The 19,918-nt window shown below is 35.0% G+C and overlaps 1 protein-coding gene across 4 annotated transcripts in view; it reads right to left on the bottom strand.

Annotated features, from left to right (window-relative positions):
- The window catches only part of CABCOCO1 (ciliary associated calcium binding coiled-coil 1), a 563,526-nt gene that overhangs the window by 352,577 nt on the left and 191,031 nt on the right, over positions 1-19,918 (bottom strand). For all 4 annotated transcript variants that reach the window (XM_088792037.1, XM_074339487.2, XM_088792036.1 and 1 more), the window contains exon 2: positions 1,078-1,172. The gene's annotated coding sequence lies outside the window, so the exon portion shown is untranslated. The remainder of the gene's footprint in view (positions 1-1,077; positions 1,173-19,918) is intronic.

The raw sequence follows: 19,918 nt of genomic DNA, 5'->3' as shown, positions 1-19,918 counted from the left end.
ACAGTGAGCTTTACTTTTACAGATTCACTGGGCTGAAGGGAAGAATACTTGGGGTCAGCACATTCTAGCAATCTCAATTATAGCCAAACAGTCTTAGAAGGGAGACATACTTGGTCTACATTTGAACATTACAATCTCTTCCATTAACTCTTTGCAAGCACTTTTCAAAAAGTTGAAAATTATACTTAAGCAATACATGACATAAAAGCCTTAGAGAAAATGCTAGTTTGGGGAACATGTCAGTCATTTATTTCTAAGAGCAGATGTCCACCACTTCTCTCTTTGGGGAAGCGGCCCATTAAGCTGTATGTTGCTGAGTCAGATGTGACAAAAAAGTTCATTCAGACTAGTTTTTTTTTTTGGCTTGACAGTCAGCTGCATGAGTGACAATGGTTGGTATTTCTGGATCTGCCATTGCTTCTACTTTAGAGACTGTTGAGTCAGACCTGACTCAACTCACAGACATCTCTGGTTCTGCCACACGTACATGCCTCTCCCCAGCCTGAGCTCTGGTGAGCTCTTAGCATCCTGGTTATTTGTGTTTTAAAATTGCACACCTACATGCACAGATCCAGAATCAGCACTGAGCAAAATAAGCTTACCCTTGAATCTTTGTGTTCTCGGTTCTTCCATAGAAGACTAAACATCCAAGCACTGATCCATTTATTCTACCATACATGGCATGTCTGGGAGTGACAGCCACATCCATCAAAGCTCCAGTCCCTCGAAAGGGATAATGTTCAGGAAATATTTGAGCAGCTATCAGAGGATTCATCCTTGCCTCGTGGCTTTTCTAAAACTTAATAAAAATCCTCTTTTCAATCAGAATCTTCTGAAGAATACAGACCTCATTTCTCCAACTTCTTGTTGAAGACAGAGCAAACAGCAAGTATTAATTTCTAGTTTTTAGCTTCAAGCGCCTCAAAACTACTCTTTCACATAATGTCGTGCTTTTGACTTCCTTTCAAATATTGCCCACACAAGGATTTTACTCAAGATACATTCTGCACTTTATTTGTACTTTGAGTCACATACCTTTGGAGTGTTTGAGCTTGAAGGGATGTTAGATCTCCTTACCTCTTTGGAAGTCAAGAAATACAAGCTGGGAGAAGAGAAGAGTCAGGTTGTCCTAGCTGTACTCTAGTGAACGGCAAATTCAAGACCAAAATGACCTGTCAAAAAAAGAAATACAATAAAACAAAAAATTAAACATACTTGGTTTCTGTTAATAACAAGCAATAGCTATAATACTCTTAAAATAATTCCACTCGCTCAATATTAGTTTATGCTCAACATTAGTTTATACAACACTCTCACATCTGTTGTTTCAATTGTCACAACCACTCTGAAGGCAAGTTTTTTTGTTTTGTTTTGTTTTGTTTTGTTGTTTTTTCGTTTTATTTAAATCAATGAGGAAATGAGCATCCAGAGTGGCCAAAAAGACTTGTGAAGGTCAGGTCTTCAGGGTGGAGCAGGGGCAAAAGTCCAAAGGTTAAGTTCCCTAGGCAGGAATTCATTATGAAATGATTCTGTTTCATCAGTGAGCAGCAATGAGCACAAACCAACCCCAAAAATTAAATAGATTTGCCTTTCCCATTGGTCAGAAATTTTCCAAACTTAGCTTTGACTGGCACAATTGTCCTGCTGCCCCTGGAAGTGGGCCCAAAGCTACTGTCATGACAGCAACATCTGTCAGCATAATCAGAATGCGATTAAAATATCACTTTATTTCTTTGGGCCTGAACTGCTTTGCTTCCAACAGCTTCCATCTTTAAGAATATTAGAATAATTTAACTGCCTCTTCCCTAAGAGAGATTTGTATTGTGCACATGTGCTCAAAGAAAACTGTTGCTGTTGTTTCTGTGGTATTGGATTTAATTATAGCAGAGTGTTTTGTTTCTCTTCTTTTTCTATATTTAATGGAGCTGGGAAGAAAAAAAAGAAAAACCTCATTTTTCCTCCTTCCCACACTGAAATCCTTACCACATTTTCTAAGACAATTAAGATAATAGAAGACAGACACAGCGACAAGGAATACGTGGGGTCTTTAACAGAAGACATTCTAAGTTCCCCTGACACAGACTTCTCCCTTCCTTTCCTTTCCCTTCCCTTTCTAGGGCTTCCTCTTTCACAGAAGCACTTTAGGTCACTGGGGACAAGAGTCTGCAGCAGGTAAACGTGAAACTAAGAGAGTAAGTCTTCCTTTCTCTGACTTCTTTATTTGCATAAATTAAAACCTATTCTAAACTGGCTTCTTTCTTTGGCATGAAAATAAGTTCTTCAGGGGCTCATTAATGCCCAGTCCCCACATCCTATCTTCTGCTTCCTTAACTTTTTGTCCCTCAACTTCCCATGGATAGCTCCTGTCAGACTGATGTAATATATATATATTTTTTTTCCGTAAAACCTGAATTGGTAACCTTGGAAAGTCTGAATCACATCCAAAAGGAATTCATTACTGAGTGGGGGTGACTTTGACTTTCATGAAAATGAAAATGAAAATGAATGCTCCGAAACCATCAGCTTTGGAAAATAATTCATTACACATTTTTTTCTTTTTCTTTTCTTTTTCTTTTTCTTTTTTTTTTTTTTGGTGGTGGGGTGTATAAAGTGCCTTTCATAAAAGCACCTCCTGTATGAGTATCCTGCATGACCTCTCTCTCATGAAAGAAAATGTTAGGACAGTCAGCTATTTGGAAACATTGTACATGCAAGCTTTTAGGCTGACTTTCAGTGAGAACAAGATGAATCATGAATACTTAAATTTTTTTCCCCATGGCTCTGCTTAAATCCTAGCTTAATTGTTTCAGAGTATGCACCTGGGAGACGCTGTATGCAATGTGAGTTTGAGAGTTGAGGCTTCCAAGAATTGTCCGGATTACTGGCCAGTGGGAACATAGTTCTCTGGAATTTTCATCTCAGTCCTGTTCTCTCATTATTTGGGCATGTATTTTCATTTCTCTCTCTCAAGGCAAAAGGACATTTACCATTATCCACCGTATTTTGAATAGTAACAAAAGTTTTAAGATGTTTCCTTAACTTAAAAAAATTACAGAGAAGGACAGAATTTAAGACTGATGCATCTAACACCCAGATCAAAAAACTTTAATATTTTTTCCCATTGCTTGAGATTCTTTTTTATATTAAACACATACATAAAACAGAGATTAAGTGAAAATCCTCTTGGGACTCCTACTCAATTGTATTCTTTCTCTTTTCCTAGAGGCATATACTTTCAGAAATTTGGGGTATATGCTCCCAGCCCCCATTTTTATATCTTTACTACCTATCTTTAAACATTATGTAAAACAACATTAGAGACAGACAATTCTAATTGTTCTTCTAATCATTGTCATTCCCTTCCTGCATTCCATCAGAACACCGGTCTTATCCAGGAAGCAGTGGCCCAGGAAGTGTATCCATAAACCCCTCCCAGACTCTGTTGCAGCTAAATTGTGAAGGGGTGGGTAGGAAGGATGTGACCTAGTTTTGGTCAAGTTTAAAAGGTGGGGCTTCTAGGAAAACCATTGTTTTCTTGGTAAGAGGGGGTATACTCAGATTCATATTCATCTTTGACCCTCCCTTTTTTTGGATCTGAAGCATGGATGCAATGTGTGACACCAAAGCTATCGTTTTGTAATCAGGAGAGTGAAAGAAGAATATAGAATCAGCCATGAGTCTTGAGAAACGGACCCTGGATGCAGATTTGAGCCTGTCTGAAAATAATTTTTCGAGTCCTCTAGCAAAAGAGGACTAATTAAACATATTTACACGTTATATCCTGTTCCCCTTCTGGACCATCAGACCTGATTAACTGCATGAGCATTCATTCCCGTGCTTTGTGGGACCTGACAGATGACATCTTGGAGCCACCTTCATCTGGGTCACCTTCAGCTGAACTCTTATAGGACAAAATGATGAACCCCTATTTGGTTAAGCTACTGTTGCCGAATTTCTTTTAAGGCATCCAAACACAATCCTAAGTGGTAATGCATGATTTTGTTTTTCAGATTTTTATAGAAATGGTGTTATCCAAGCAGGTTATTCTACAATTTGCTTATTTCACTCAATATCATGTTTGATCTTTATCCACTTTGACACACATCTAATTCATTAACTTTTAAATTTATTTTTTCCACCCATTTCGGTTTTATGATTTTAATTTTATTTTTCAATTACAGTTGACATACATTATTATATTAGTTTCAGGTGTACAACAGTGATTAGGTACTTATGTACCTTAGAAAGGGATCATCCTGGTAAGTCTAGTACCCATCTGACACCACACATAATTATTACAATATTATTGACGATATTCCCAATACTGTACTTTACATCCCTGTGACTATCTATTTCTTTTTAATGGGTATTTAGATTGTATCTTATGTTTCACCATTACCAAATGTATTGTTCTGCAAGCCCTGCAGACTCACATGCACTCGTTGGTCTAGCATATATGCTATATGTGGACTCCGATGGATCTTTTTGAAATTCAGAATTTGAGCCTAAGTGGCTTTTTGAAAACAGAATCGTTTCTGAATTTAGAGGCAGGTGGATAATGGTAGTCTCTGGGACTCTTTAAAATATACAGTGTCACATTTCCTTTAGTTTCCACAAAAGTGGAAACTAAAATTTGACAAAAAACAAAATCCAGAAACATCAGTAGTTGAATAAGAAGCATGTTGATTTTCACCAGTTCTATGACAGTTCCTTTTGTTATTCACCTTTTGGCAATGAAACTCAGGAACTCAGGGTTTGTCCACCATGGCACTACTGACATTGGAGGCTAGATCAGTCCTTGCTGTGGGGCCTGTCCTGTGCATTGTAGGATGTTTAGCAGCCAGCCTCTCTGGCCTTAGTCACTAGCCTCTACCCACTCCTCCCCAGCTGTGAAACCAAAAGTGACTTCAGATATTGCCCAAAGTCCCCTGGGGTGGGGTGGCAAAGTCACTCCTGATTGAGACCACTGCTCTACATTAGCTGATCTTGTAGTATTTCAGACCAATATAAATAGAGAATCTAATGAAGGCAATGGCAGACCATGGGATTTTTTTAAATGGTCATTTTAAGTCCATTTAAGAAGGCTACTATATATAGTATGTGGTTTAAGTAAATCTGTATTTCCAACCTCTGAGTTAGAAATTAATTTAGGATATTTATAAAAGCTTTGAGGATAAAAATATTAGAAATAATAGTAATTACATTGATTCTCTGCTGGAAATTTTCCTAAATATGATTTATATGCTTACTTGTTTAATCTTCATGACCTACTTGTGATATAGTACTATTTTATTCCCATTTTACAGATGAGAAAACTGAGATACAAGAAAGTTAAGACTCACTCTTCATATAGATTCTCTTTAATTCTCACAAGCCTTCAAGGTTTATGCACTTACCACCATTTTATAGATTAATACATTGAAACTGATATTAAGAAACCTAGCAAGAATGCCATAGTATTAAACTTTCAGGTGATATTCGGTGTGGATTAATATGGTTATACCTACAAACATGATACAAATTAGAACTGATATCTACTACGAAAGCTATTTAGAGATATGGAGTGTTAGAGATATGGATCCCTCAAGAGGAATTAGTGATGTTCTTTTAAATAGAAAAATTAGATTTTATAATTTGTTATGTAAGATTATATTTAAGTCTGAGTTAAAACATTTTCAACGTTCTTTCTCTTTCTATTTCTCCTTTAACCCCCATATTCTTTCCAGTAAGGATTTAGGTAAAGCAGCTAAACAGATATATAAAGCTAACTAAACATAATAAAATGTAGTATAGGAACAGAAAGTGGGTTTAGAAATCACGATGAGAAAACACTTACTATAAAGACCTATACACTGCCATGGGAAGGTTATAAATGAGAATTTTGCTTTCGCATCGCCAGTATGAAAAGAGAAACTCAGTCAATCATACAGTTACCAGGGCCCGTAGAATAAAAAAATACAAACCCATTATTCATAACAAGTACTACCATTCTTGGTACTAAGATCAGACAAGAATTTCTCTTATTGCACCTGACAAAGTTACATTGTATATAGTATTGATCCGCACCCTCAATAGCGTTCAAACAATAAACCTAGTGATGGGTCTCACAAGACTGGCTGGGCTATAAGTCTAATTCAGGGAAAGCGTGATTATCCACTGTGAGTTGTCCTTTAATGTTATTTGTAATTTTATTCTCTCAAAATATCAAATTATACAAGAATTTCATACCTTGTTTATATTTTTGATTCTTTGGGATCTCCATTAATCTGCATTTCACCCTCTTTTTATAAGCTTTTAGACAAATTTACTTATTTTTCAATATACTTTCTTTTTTTAGGGTTTTGGAAATTCCTGATTGTGCTTGTTCTGAAACTCCTATATTGAGCCATCGTCACTGTGCTTTGCGCTACTAACTTAATAGCGATTTACGTAACTTTATTTCCCAGCCTGCTCAGTTGCTTATATTCTGTAAGGCTTGGAGCATTTATAAATTAATAATTTTTTTTAAAGCCTACAATAATAGTTGCAAAACCAGCAAAACCCACAGTGGGCAGATTTCACTTTCTGTTCCAAATTGCTAGTATAGGTCTATCAGCAACCAGGAAAATGGTGAGGATTATAATGGTTTTTCTTGCATTACATCTTTCAAAGAAGATTCAGCAGGGGAGGTCGAGGGCAAAACAGAAAAACTTCTAGTTCCTGTTGCAATTCAGAAAGTACTGGTATTTATTATTATTAATAATAATACTATTATTATCAGTACAAATAGAGAAAGTAGGGATGCATAAATAAAGTCTGCCCCAGGGGCAGCCGGAAGCTATATTCCAGCAAGTTACTGTGCTTCAGTATTATGAGAATTTTTATCCATCATCAATAAAAAATGAGCAGAGCAGTTATTATGGCAGTTTCCACAGTCAAGACTGTTTCTGCTATTACATCTCTTAGTAAAAGGGTGATGCACTCCCATTATACGATGTCGACTCATCCACCTTTCCGACATTAAAGTATAATGTACAATCTTTACATGGATTCTTCCTTAGTGAAGTCACATTTTCCCATGAACTTGGGGCAAGGAAACAATGGGGCTAAATTAACTGTGGGCAAAAAGAAAAGTAAATTACATTTTTTTATAAACCAATAGCAGCACTGAGCTGCCTCCATTTCTTTTTTCTTTTTTCTTTTCTTTTTTTTTTTTTTTTTTTTTGGAAAGGAATGAAGTTGAAATAAATTTGATAAAATCAATATTTTACAGAACAGGCCTATGTTCACCAGTGGTGGAATTATGCCAGACCAATGCTGGTGATGCTCCAGTGGGCACACTCTCTGGATCACAAAAGAAGCAAATACTTCTCTCTCCCCAAGCTCTCCAGTACCATGAACATGAATAAGCAGGTTCAGCAAACTGGCTACAGCAGCCATCTTCTCAGAAGCATGATAACTGGGGTTGGGTTTTCAGAATATCAAAGGCCCAATCTTATACACTGATTTCTTTCTTTCTCTAAGACCTTTTTATTTTGAACTTAAAAAAAAATAAAATAAAAAACCTAATTACTCTTGCTTATGGTCATCAAAGGGATATAGAAGCTTCATGGGTAACTCCCTATAGAGTATGTGCAGAGACGTTCAAGAAGCCCAAGATTGGAATGGAAGACCCCAGTTCAAGCCCAACCTCTGCCCCTCCTTGGATGTGTTACTTTGGGAAAATGTCCTTCTTACTCTTCAACAGATAGTTTTAAGGGCATTAGACTGGCTCAAAATGATTCCCACTTCTCTGGAAAGCTATGCATACTCTTTACTCATAGCTAATTGGACCTTACCCATCAGATTTTCTCCCCCAGCAAGGTTGATAAAAGGTAAGCTGTAGAAAGCTTCATTCTGCCATGTGGACAAAGGAACAGAAAAGACTAATCTGCAGGGAGAAAATACTGTGGTAGAAAGAAGAGAAGAGCAAATACAGGAAAGGGAGGCCGAGTCTTAATGCATTCCTAAGCCGTCCGAGGGAAGGAGCAAGAATCATCTTCCGCATCCCACAGCTTCCACTGAGATCCTACCTGAGATTTGGCTGCACACCTACACTCTGGTTCATGAGATACCCTATGTGATGATGCTGGAGTTCTTTCTATTGTTTTTCTAGATTTTGTGCATCTTTGTCACCTGCAACCACAAGAGTTTGAAGACACTGAAGTCTTGGTTTTTCTTGTTCTACCAGGGAACCAAGAATTCCTGACCCACTCTCGTCATGGGTTCATTGGAGTGGAAAGTGAGTTGATGGACAGTCAGATTCTTTATTGTCAATCATTGACAAGCTCATTCATTGAGTCAACAAATATTTGCAGGGCTTCCATTATGTGTCTGACACAGCTCTAGATGTGGTAGGAAACTGAGAAAAAGAAGAAGAAGAAGAAGGAGAAAGAGGAGGAGGAGGAGGAGGAGGAGGAGGAGGAGGAGGAAAAGAAGAAAGAGAAGAAGGAGAAAAACATGTTCTGGGCGAGGGAGCTAGAAATTAAAAATTTTAAAAGCAAGTAAATATATTGCATGACAGATACTAAAAGGCAGTAAAAATATAATGTAAAAGTAATAGGGAGTGATGGAGGTGAGGGGATTATTTTAGGTAGATTGTTTAGAGAAAGCCTCAATAATGAAATAACATCTGAGATATGAAGGAAATTAGGGAGCGAGATAAGGGGACATCTGGAGAACAATGTTCCAGCAGAGGGAAAGGAAATGCAAAATCCCTGAGGAAGGAGTGGATGTGTTATGCTTGAGGAACAGAAAGAAGACCAGAATGACACAGTAGAAAATGAGATCCTGTGGTGGTTCCTGTGCTATGGTAAAGACTTTTAATTTTACTCTGGATGAGGGGGGAAGCTATTGGAGGCTTTTGAATAGAGACATGACATGATTTGACTTCCATTTTAAAAGGAGTATTAGGATGCTGTGCTAAGTATAGACAGTAGTGGGGAAAGGTGAATCAAGGAAACCTGTTCCGCAGCCAGGTATTTTGGTGGATTGGGTAAGAACAGTAGCTACACAGGAATAAGCAAGTGCTAGGTTCTCGTTTAATTTGAAGGCAGAAGGCAGGTTTCCGGATGGTTTAGAGGTGGATTTGAGACAAGATGGTGGTAAAGAAAGAGTAAAGATTTTGGCCAAATAGAAAAATGGAGCTGTTGTTGATGAGATGGGGGGAAGGTTACAGGATCAGAAGTTATTTAAGTGGGGAAAATAAAGAATTTCATTTTGGATATGCTAAATTTCAAACAACTATTATACATCCAGGTAGAAAAGTCAAGTTAAGACTTTGGATATGTGCGTATGGCGTTCGGGAGAGAGCTCTAGAGTGGAGATGTGGTTTACATTCCTGCCTCTCACCCCACAACCCACTTCCACCTCCAGAGGAGCATTCCACTTGGGCCTGCTAGAAGATTAATATCTTCAGTCAGTGGGATTAAGAATTAAAGAAATTACAGATGGCATGATATTCTAAGATCAAAGTGTTTGAAGAAAAGCAAGAGAATTTTTTTTTAAAGCCTCAGTCGACTTTTTTTGGCTTTCTGTAATTAACTTGATTCAACATATCTTTTATTTTTGAACAAAACACTATCAGCAGCAAAACAGCTTATATCTATAAACATATTTATTGGAAACATTTGGGGCTTCTGAGTCAGGGAACAAATACAGAAATCGTATTTGATAATAATTAACAAATTATTCTTTGACGCATGAATTCTTGGATGAGCATCACAGTCATGGAACGCTTATGGATCACTGATTTTGTGCGGCTGAGTACAACCTAAAAGGCTAAGACTAATAAAACTCGGTGCCTGCCTTCAAGGGGCTGAGAGCGGAGACTGAAATCCGGCATATTCCCAAGGTTTATTCACAGCAAACTGTAAACTTACAAAAATCTGTCTTTTGTCCTTTGCCAACACCATATTCAGAATTTAAGTTATCTTATAGCATATCCACTTTGCAAACCAATCTGTAAGCCAGAGAGATTGTGTAGCAGGGCACACCCTGAAAATATACGAAAATAAAAAAAACCTGTATTTGAAATGTGGAATACAGCTAAGAATCATGAAGGCAATGCAGTTTTATGTAAAGAGCACCAAAATAGAGCCAGTTTCTCAATCCTACCTAGCATGTCACTTATTAACTATGTCATATACGATCAATTCATTTATATGGAACAGTTAAATGCTTCATTGATGCAAGAGAGCAATTATCCTGCACCAACGTCTTTAGAAATGTCTATTTCTAATCAATCCTTCAGTTTTCCTTGCTTTCCCTAGCTTAGTTTTTTAATCCTTACTTTAGTGGAGTTTACCTACCCAACTCCAAAATACTTTCATGTTATCACACATGACCCTATCACACATGGTGCTCATGAGCCCAGTAAGCATTAATTGGGCACCTACTGCGCTACATAATGGTGACACAAACTGAAACACACAGCTCTTTTTTTTTCAAGGAGAGGGGAGAAAGCAGATAAACATAATACATTACAGAAACTGCAAAGGTGGATGAAAATTCTTTGCATGAGAATTCTGAGAGCCAGAAAAAGGCACTTATCAACTTAAGAGGGTTGGTGAAGTCTTGCTCAGGGAATCTTAGAGGACAAGTGGGAGTTCAAGAGGCTAAGAGACAGGAAGGCCATGGACAGGAAGAAAGACCAGTCCTGTTAGATGCAGCAATAATAACCAACAATGAGTTAGATGTGTGAGATTAAGTGCTGTTACAATACAAATTGGAAGACGGGGTCACGAGAGTTGCAAAGGGAAGAGTTAAGTAACAGTCAGATCATGGGGGAGGAGGGGATCTGATGTCTAAACTGAATTCTGCTCTTGCTAGAGAACCATTCTCCCCTAAGTCAACTCAGATCCTCCTTCTCTTTGGGGGAGGGGGGACTGAGCAGAGCATGTTAAAGAACAAAGAACTAAATAAATGACTTCATAAAACTGGAGAGGTTTCTTCTTTTATGTTTTTCTGATGCCTGGGGAGAAATGATACAAAAGGCAGGAAAATAAATATTATGAAAATTAATTACTTAGGATATTGCTTGTTGTATGTACACGTCATGAGAAATAGTGATACATGCTACAAGCATCTTTTAAATGATTGTGACAGGTTACAATCAAAAAGCATAAATATAAAGTCAATGACCTCTGGGGTCCTTCATAACAGTATAGAACTCTGTAATTATGACCTTGCTTTTTGTTTTGTGTCTGTGGACTGGCCAGAGGGGAAGTATTTCTAAAGAAGGAACTAAAAACTCAGTCTTAGCTTGTGTTTCAACATCTCTCTGTTCTTAGAGATCATATCATACAAAAACTGAGGATAGTTACCAACGGTTTCTCAGAAATTATTTTAAATTTCAAGAAACTACATTATAGGAATTCATGAGATTACCCAGACAGAAGCTTATAAGAAAGATGCAAATAAGGTAAAAATATTACCTTAAGTAATACAACAAAGTAAGCTTACTGTAGGTACATGAGGATAGATATATATGTTAATATTTAAACCATACCTCATTGGTGATTTTTATGATGTGTGTCTGATTCTGTGACTAAAAATATATTCACTAATACACATAATTTTGATCTGGTACATTTTCATTTTAAAAATCATTCCCCAAAATCCTATAATTTACTGAGATTGCTGACCAGTGCTATTTGAAAACTCTTTGTAGTCCAGGTTACTTATCATCATGTTGGATAAAAATAGGCAAATGACATCTGCTCCCTTTTAAGAAATAGAGTTCCTGGCTTCATCTAACCTAATTAACTGGTTAGAGTAGCCATCCATAAAAACAGAAGCTAGCGCTTCAGAGCCCATTAGCATTGCCCCATGAAGCTGTTCTCCTTAGCTCACTGATTTCTCTCAGCCAAGCCTAAAGATCCTGACCCTGAATATATGGTAGGTCCCACTCAAGTTTCCTTTTACCTTGAATTCTGTAAGTGGTCAGAATAGGTTGCTAAGATGGTTCAATGAGCTGAAGTCCTAGGCAGATTTTTTACTGTTGTTGTGTGTTTTTTTTTAGCTCATACCTTGATCCAGTTATTCCCATCTAAATTCAGATGACAGTCAGTTGTAGTTTCTATCTCTACATTCTCCTCTAAGAAAGTACATACTAACTTAAAAAAACAATTGAACTCTAAATTTTAAATGTTTGTTTCATAGAGCACTAGTTCTCAAAAAATGTTCCTTGAAAAAGAAAAGAGGGAAGGCTTCAAGGGACCTGCGTGCTGCATGAATGACTCACCGAGGAAGACTCCCAACCATCCACACATTAAAGATGCTGAGACTTCCAGCAATAAACAAACCCGTTTCCCTTCATTTAACCAGAGTTATCAAGCTTATCTGATCAAGGAAGGAAGATTTACCTTTTTCTTATCAAATATGTTAATTAGGAGTATATTATAATTTTTGCTCTCATAACCAATTTCCAAACACAAGCAAAATGAACAGAACTTATATTTTTACCGCATGCATAGTTCCAAAATCATAGCAATAGGAGGAAAAATTGAATATTAGGTCTTGCAAATGTCATAATGAGGCTTATCAAGGTAAATGTTTGTAGAGATGAGACATAGAATAGAAAAGCAAAGTGATAAGCAAGATGGAATCCATGAGTCTAGACTCAGGTTGTTAAAGCTACTAATCGGAAATTAAAAGAGTTCCAGATGATATTAGGACCAAAACTAGAGTCATTACCTGGAAACAGGAGCCAGGGTAAAGCTCTCCTGCTTATGAAAAAACAAAGCTGGGGAAATTAAAGCAAAAACAGAAACAAAAATCAAACACTGCTGACTTGCTATCTGGAACCACGGCATTATACAAATGAGGGAAGGCAATGATACAATCTCAAATGAAAAAATAGTTCCTGTTTACCATAGCAAGAATCTAGAAAACAAAACATATGTAAATGAAATCGGCCCAAGGAGAGAAGAAACACATTGAACCACAGACTTTGGAAATAAAAACTATAGTCACCGAAATTAAAGAAAAAAATAACACCCATTAGGTAAAACAATTCTAAGGATGGTATCCAAACAATTCTAAACACTGTAGAAAAACAGAGAGTTAATGAATTAGATAATTATACTGAGGAATTCACAGAACAAAATCAATTTCTAAAGGACAAGGAAAAGCAGCTAAGAAATATTTGATTTGAGTCTCCAGAATAAGGGAATAGGAGAAATGGTAAAGAAACAATATTTGAACAGATATAAATGTGAGTTTTCCAAAAGTGAAGAAAGACAAAACTATTCATAACAAATTATTGAATTTTGAAAAGTGTGCAAAAGAAACATAAAGCTGGAACTATAACTTAGAAGATATTAAAAACAATCCTAAAAGCTAGAGGCAAAACATCTACAGAAAAATCGCCCTCAAACTGTCAGGAGATTTCTCTTTAGCAATAAGAAACCCCAGAAGACAATGGAGTCATATATTTAAGATGCTGAAGACAATAATTGTGACCTCAAAATTTATACCCAGTTGAACTATAAAGAGTGAAAGCAAAACGAAGACATTTTCAAGTATACAAACACTAAAATTATTAACTATTAGAGATGCTCAACTTAAAAAAAATTAAAGATTGTCATCAAGCAGAGAAGTGAACTCAAAAATTGATAAACTATGTCACTAAGTTTAATTATTTATTGACTGCAAAACAACTTTTATATATTTTTAGAAATGTAAAATATAACTGAAAATAATGAGATGGTAAATTGCAACAATTAATGCATAGCTGTAGCATGATAGGCTCTGTGTTATGTAAGAGAGAGGGGAAGAAGTGTTGCATAGCTGCAGAATTTGTTAGAAAATAAAATTAACCACATACGTTTTTAAAATTCCAGAGTACTTTGTAAGATAATAACACAGAGGTTCTAAGCCTGTAGGGAAAAGTGAAATAGAGTATTAAGCTTTTTATTAATTCAAAAGAAAACAGAAGAAAAAAGAAGCAACGGAAGAGGATGTAAACATAAAAGACAAAATAAGATGATAGAAATAAAATAGATCAATAAATACAACAAATGTAATAGAGCTAACAAAGCTAAAAATTAACAAAAGACTGATTTATGTTAAGTTTAGAAAACAAAATCCATCTAAGACATAACATAATTACCCTGACAAATTAAAAATATGAGAATGGGTATCTCATAAATTATAAATTTTATATACGTTTTTATACCATATTGTGTCATTCTACCATTATGTTTACTTAGCCTTATTTTTTGGCACTTATGAATCTTGATATATGTAGTTCATTCATTTAAACTTCTGTGCTTACTATTTGTAGACTATTGTTTGACATTAATAATAACTAAAATAATTACAATTTATCCATTGTCTTTTGAAAGCTTTTTAGGTTACTTCCAATTTTATTACTCTTATAAACAATGCTACAATTCACGTGTATATATCATTTTGTGCATTTTTACAAGATTGCTTTCTAGATAAGATGCCTAAAGGAGGAATTGCAGCAACATTAGTATTTTTCTTCATATGTGTTGGATATTAGCCAATTGCTAAACAAAATGTTCAGAGTTGCAGCCATTTACACTCCCACCAATGTTGGAAATTCTAAATTTTGCAAGCTTTGTTTTTGTCAATATTTGATACTGTCAGACTTCTTAAATTTTACCAACCGTATGTATGTAAGATTCTTCTTCATTTTTGTTTTGGTATTAATGGTGTATTTTCCCCTGAATATTTGTGAGATTTAATGTCTATTAATATGTTTGTAAGTTTTCTCTTAGGTGAGTTGCTTGCTCATGTTATTTTTCCATTTTTCTATTAGATTCTTTTAAAGTTGAACTATTCTTGACTTACTGGACTAGATATTATTTGATTGTGACATGTATATGAAATCATTAAATTTTTTTCTAGCATTTTACTTAGAAACTTTATATCTATGTTCATAATTTTCCCTTTCTTTTTCTCTCCTCGTCCAGTTTTGATTTCAAAGTTACTACTTATCTAAAATGAGTTGGGGACTGACTTTTACTTTTTTTCTATTCTGTTAAATATTTTGTATTTGTTGTTTTTTTTTTGAAAGTTGGACAATACTCACCTTGAGAGTAGTTGGTTCTGGAGTTTATTGTGTTTTGTTGGAAGAAAGAGAAAAATGGGGGACAACTATTTTGATTATAAATTAATTTGAAAACTATTAGTTTATTATACTTTGTATTTTTTAATGTGTATATTCTTCTAGAAATATTCAATTTAATCCAAGTCTTCTTTTTTCTTTTTTTACTTTTCTTTATAGTATGCCTTATGATTTAAAAAATTGACACCATAACTGGTTTTCCCTTTAGTTCACAATATTAAAAAAAATTGTTTTTCTTGATCACTCTTGTTGAAAGTGTGACTATTTTATTAGTTCATTATAGAACTGCATTTAGTTTTGTTAATTTTCTGTTTTTTGACTCATTTTGCATCAATTTTCCTTTTGAAAAATTACATCAAGATTACATCAATGTTATTTTTGAAATTTTCTTCTCCCTAATTGTCTGTTCTTTGTTATTTTTTTGCTTCTCGAATTGAAAGCTAAACTCATTTATTTCCAAATATTTTTGTTCTTTTAATAAATGTTTTTAAGTCTATAAATTTATTCTAATTACAATCTTAAATGCTATGCATTTTTATTATTTAATACTCATATTTTCAACTCTTTTTAAATTTCTATTTGAAATTTAGAAGTGCCTTCCTTAATTTCCAACTTTGTAAATTTATTAATTTATGATTGAATTATTAATTTAATGTTAGTCAGATAATGTAGAATATATGAGCTCAATTTTAATTAATGTTTCCTATTTACTTGAAATGAAATTATACTTTCTATTTTTTTGGTGTAAAGTTCTTCCTTTCTCTCTCTCTTCCCTCTGCCCCCCGCCCCCGCCATCTCTATATTTATGTGTTTCATTCAAAACATCTGTAGCTTAACTACTTTATTTTTGGCTGCTTGGCCTATGGAGTTTCTTAGAGACTTGAGTTAAATATCCCATCATAATTGTTAGTTTGCAAAATTTAATTTGAAGTTTTGTCAGTTTTTGCTTTACGCAGGTAAAGAATACTGCTTTAATTGTACACAAACTCACAATTCTCATATATTCCTTATGAAGTAAAATTGGTTCCCATTCAGTTATTCTTGCCTTAAGTTCTTTTTTACCCAATCAAAGTTAACACCACTAAAATGGGAAAAAAATATTATGTACCTCCTGATGTAATGCACTGGGAAAGAGAAACAGATAGAAAAACTGCACATAAATATATGTATTTATGTGTATATACATGTTTGTGTGTGTGTATCTGGAAAATACTAACAATTGGTAAATCTGAGTGAAGAGTAAATGGGAATTATTTATTCTAATTTAGTATAAATGATAAAGATTCTGGAATAAAACATAAGAGAATATCCTCATGACTTTGAGGTGGGGAAATACTTCTTAAATAGAACGGAGAAAGCCATATCCATAAAGGAAATATTGTAAATTATAAATATCAAAATTTAGAACTTCTGTTAATCAAATAGAAAACTAGATGAGTGAAAAGGCAAGGTGGGGAATATATTTGTAACACACATAATTTGACAAAGGGCTCATGTACATAATATATAAAGAATTCCTACAAATCAATAAGACAAAAAACAGATAACCCAATTGAAAGGCAAGACACTTGAAAGACACTTCACCCTCATGGGCCCATAAACATTTAATAAAAGTACTTAACCCCATTAGTCATCAGGGAAATGCAAATAAAAATCACAATAACACTTTATAGTCATCAAAATGACTAAAATTGAAAGACTGATAATAGCAAATATTGGCAAAGATGCAGAGCAGTGGCAGCTCTCACATACCGCTAGTAGGAGTGTAACTGCTAAAATTAGTTGGGAGACTGTTTTTATCCACTAATTCCACAATTTCCTTCTTTGATATGTATCCAACAAAAATCTATGGAGAAGAATAGCAGCATTGTTAATATTTGGATCAGGTACAATGCAAATGGCATCAGCTGTAGTGTGATTAAATCAGTTCCAGTATATTGATACAATGGCACACTATACAGTAATGATAAGGAACAATGACAGCCACATGCAACACGTGATATATGTCACAAACTCCATTTTGATCATAAGAAAGCAAACATAAGGAGACATACAGTTTGACTCCAAACATATCAAGTTCAAAAACAGGCAAAACTTACCTATGGTGATAGAAGACAGAATTTTGTTTACTTTACAAGAAGGGTAGGGGATAGTGGTTAAGAGGTACACGTTTGGGTGCGGGTACTCCTTAGGAGCTAATAATGTTCCATTTTCTAAACTGGATAGTGTTTGCATGAGCCTCTTCACTTTGTGAGAGTTGATTGTGCTCCACACTTAACATTTACACACTTCTTCAGCATGTATTTAAAATTTAACAAACAAGTACTGTTTTTTTTAGTTTAAAATACTAACTGGTTACCTCTGGAGAAAGACGGTGGTGATTGAGATTTGGGTGGAGGAGAGTTAAACTTTATAATGTCCTCTTGCATTTTAAAATACTATAACGCAAATATTGCAAAATATTAAGATGTAATTAAGTGAAAAGTTTGTTACACAGGTGTTATATTACTACTAATCTGTGTTTGCACAAAAACACAAACCAATCAGTGAGGTTATCCTAAATAGTATGTTCGTAGATACCAGAGACACTTCCAGGATCATGCCATCATGACCTCCAAGTGCTCTCAGAGTCTCGAGTTGCAGCATGTGAAGGTAGGTGGTGGTGAAAACTGTCTTCATTACATTTCAGAGTGTACTTCATCAAGTCCTGGGAGAAACTTCTGCCTGGCCTTAGTGCTGGGACTATCTGGGCTTCCCTTTCCCTAAGGGAAATAACAGACATTTTGAATGATCATATTTGGTTCTATTCTTAGTTTTGTATTATTAATTAGAAACCTCAGAGTCACATCTGGCATCCTTTCCCTGTACTATGTGTTTTGAGTCTGAATCTAAATCTTAGCTTAATTGTACTTATGTTAATTACTTATTGTAACATTAATTATCGCTTGCCCCTATCTACTTTTTAAGTTTATTTAACCTTGAGTCTCCTTCTTAAAGCCTTCCTGGAATACTAGTTAAAATTATTACGTACATGATGAATTTGACCTAGTGATTTTTGTTTAGAATGTCCTTTCAATCATTTATCTTATGCGTTTACATACAAGAAGAGATTTCCATAACAGAAGAACTGGTTGAAGAACAAGTGGCAATCAGTACATTTTCCAGCCACAAATGACTCTATTCTGTTCTTTGGAGGGACATGTGAAATCTTGGTGACTCGTATGAGGATAAGCAGCTTTATGAACTTCCACAGAACCTGAAAACCCTTCTTCATGGAGAAAATTTACACATGTAGGTACAGTTGATTTGGAAGGCAAAACAATTTTTCTGACTCTCTTTTCTGAGTATCTTGTATTGATGTGATTTTTGCAGCCTTATTACATTTGGGTCATCCTATTTTATTTTATTAGGATTTTATTTCATCATTATTTCATTCTATTTTATTACATTGATGGATTGCAATTAAGTTATAATTGGTAGACGCTCACTCTGCTTCCTCCTGTTCCCCTATATCCCTTTCATCTATGCACACACACACACACACACACACACACACACACACCTTTAAAATAACCATGCATGATTTGTAAACTACTTCTCACCCTGTTTTCCATTTCGGTCTCATTAAAATCACCAAAGTCTATTCTGAAGTTCAAGCTTTCTCAAAGATCAGTGCAGACTTCACTTACCATTGGGTTTTGTTGATCTATCCTTCAAGAAGCTAATTTAAATTTTTCCCTGCTAGGTAATATGGTAAGTCACTACTCTATGTCAATATTTGCTTTAAGTTCTTTTCCACTTGATGGAGTTCATGAGATGTGTAAAGCACTTTCTTGGCTCTTCAATAGTGGGTTATACATGTATGTAAAAATAAAAAGGAAATGAGTGTAAACTTTTCCAAAGGCCTTTCTGAAATGAATGATCATTTTATTATTTTCTCAGATAAAATTAACTCTGTCACTTGAAAGAAATACAACACTCATATTTAATGCAAAGTGTTGAGATGAGAGAATGAAATATGTATGTATTTATAATTCATCATAACATTTTATATTCAATTTTCACTTTGCCAAAATGCATCCATCATTGTATTTTAGAAAACTAGGGGAATTCTTAATACTTTATGAATAAAAGTCTAAGGGGGAGGAATTCCCTCCTGTGGCGATTTTATTTCAATACAAGTCATATCTTTATTTCTTTGATGCAGGCAAAACTTCCAATGAAAAAGTTTCAATGTTGCAACGTCCTCTCACTATTTAAAATATAAGAGCAGTAACTCCTTAGACTTAGAAACATAGCTACAATAGCAATCTCCCATCTCAGAGCCCATCAACTTTAGGACCTGACTATAGGATGACAGTAGTTGGCCAGTGAAAGAATAACATTTCTAATAGTTCATTTTACTCTTGAGTCACTTTTGTATGAAATGATAGCATCCCTCTTGGGGATTGGCCTCAATGCATCTCTCTGTAAATTACTACATATCAATCTTGATTCAATAGACTATAAAATCTAGGTACTTTTTACTGGCAAGAACTTGGAGTATTTTTACAATGGAAAATAATATTCCACAGCAGGAAACTTTAAAAGAATTACAAGTTATGGAACTACAACGAGAAACTGACCACTTCTTCCCTTATCTTCTTTTCGAGATCTCCCATGTACGATCTTTTAATTCTGTCAAAGACTGAAGTTGTAAAAAGAATTTCAACTCAAACTTCTTTGATTCAACTCACATAATTAATTTAACAGTAGTTCAAGCTTTCTTTTTCCTTAAACCGCTCCTTTTTCCTAATTGTCTGA

Source organism: Rhinolophus sinicus, chromosome 15 (genome assembly GCF_057876585.1).
Source record: "Rhinolophus sinicus isolate RSI-liver-muscle chromosome 15, RSI-T2T, whole genome shotgun sequence".
Lineage (NCBI taxonomy): Eukaryota > Metazoa > Chordata > Mammalia > Chiroptera > Rhinolophidae > Rhinolophus > Rhinolophus sinicus.
Note: the sequence above shows the minus strand (reverse complement) of the source record. Positions and strands in the feature narration are given on the sequence as shown.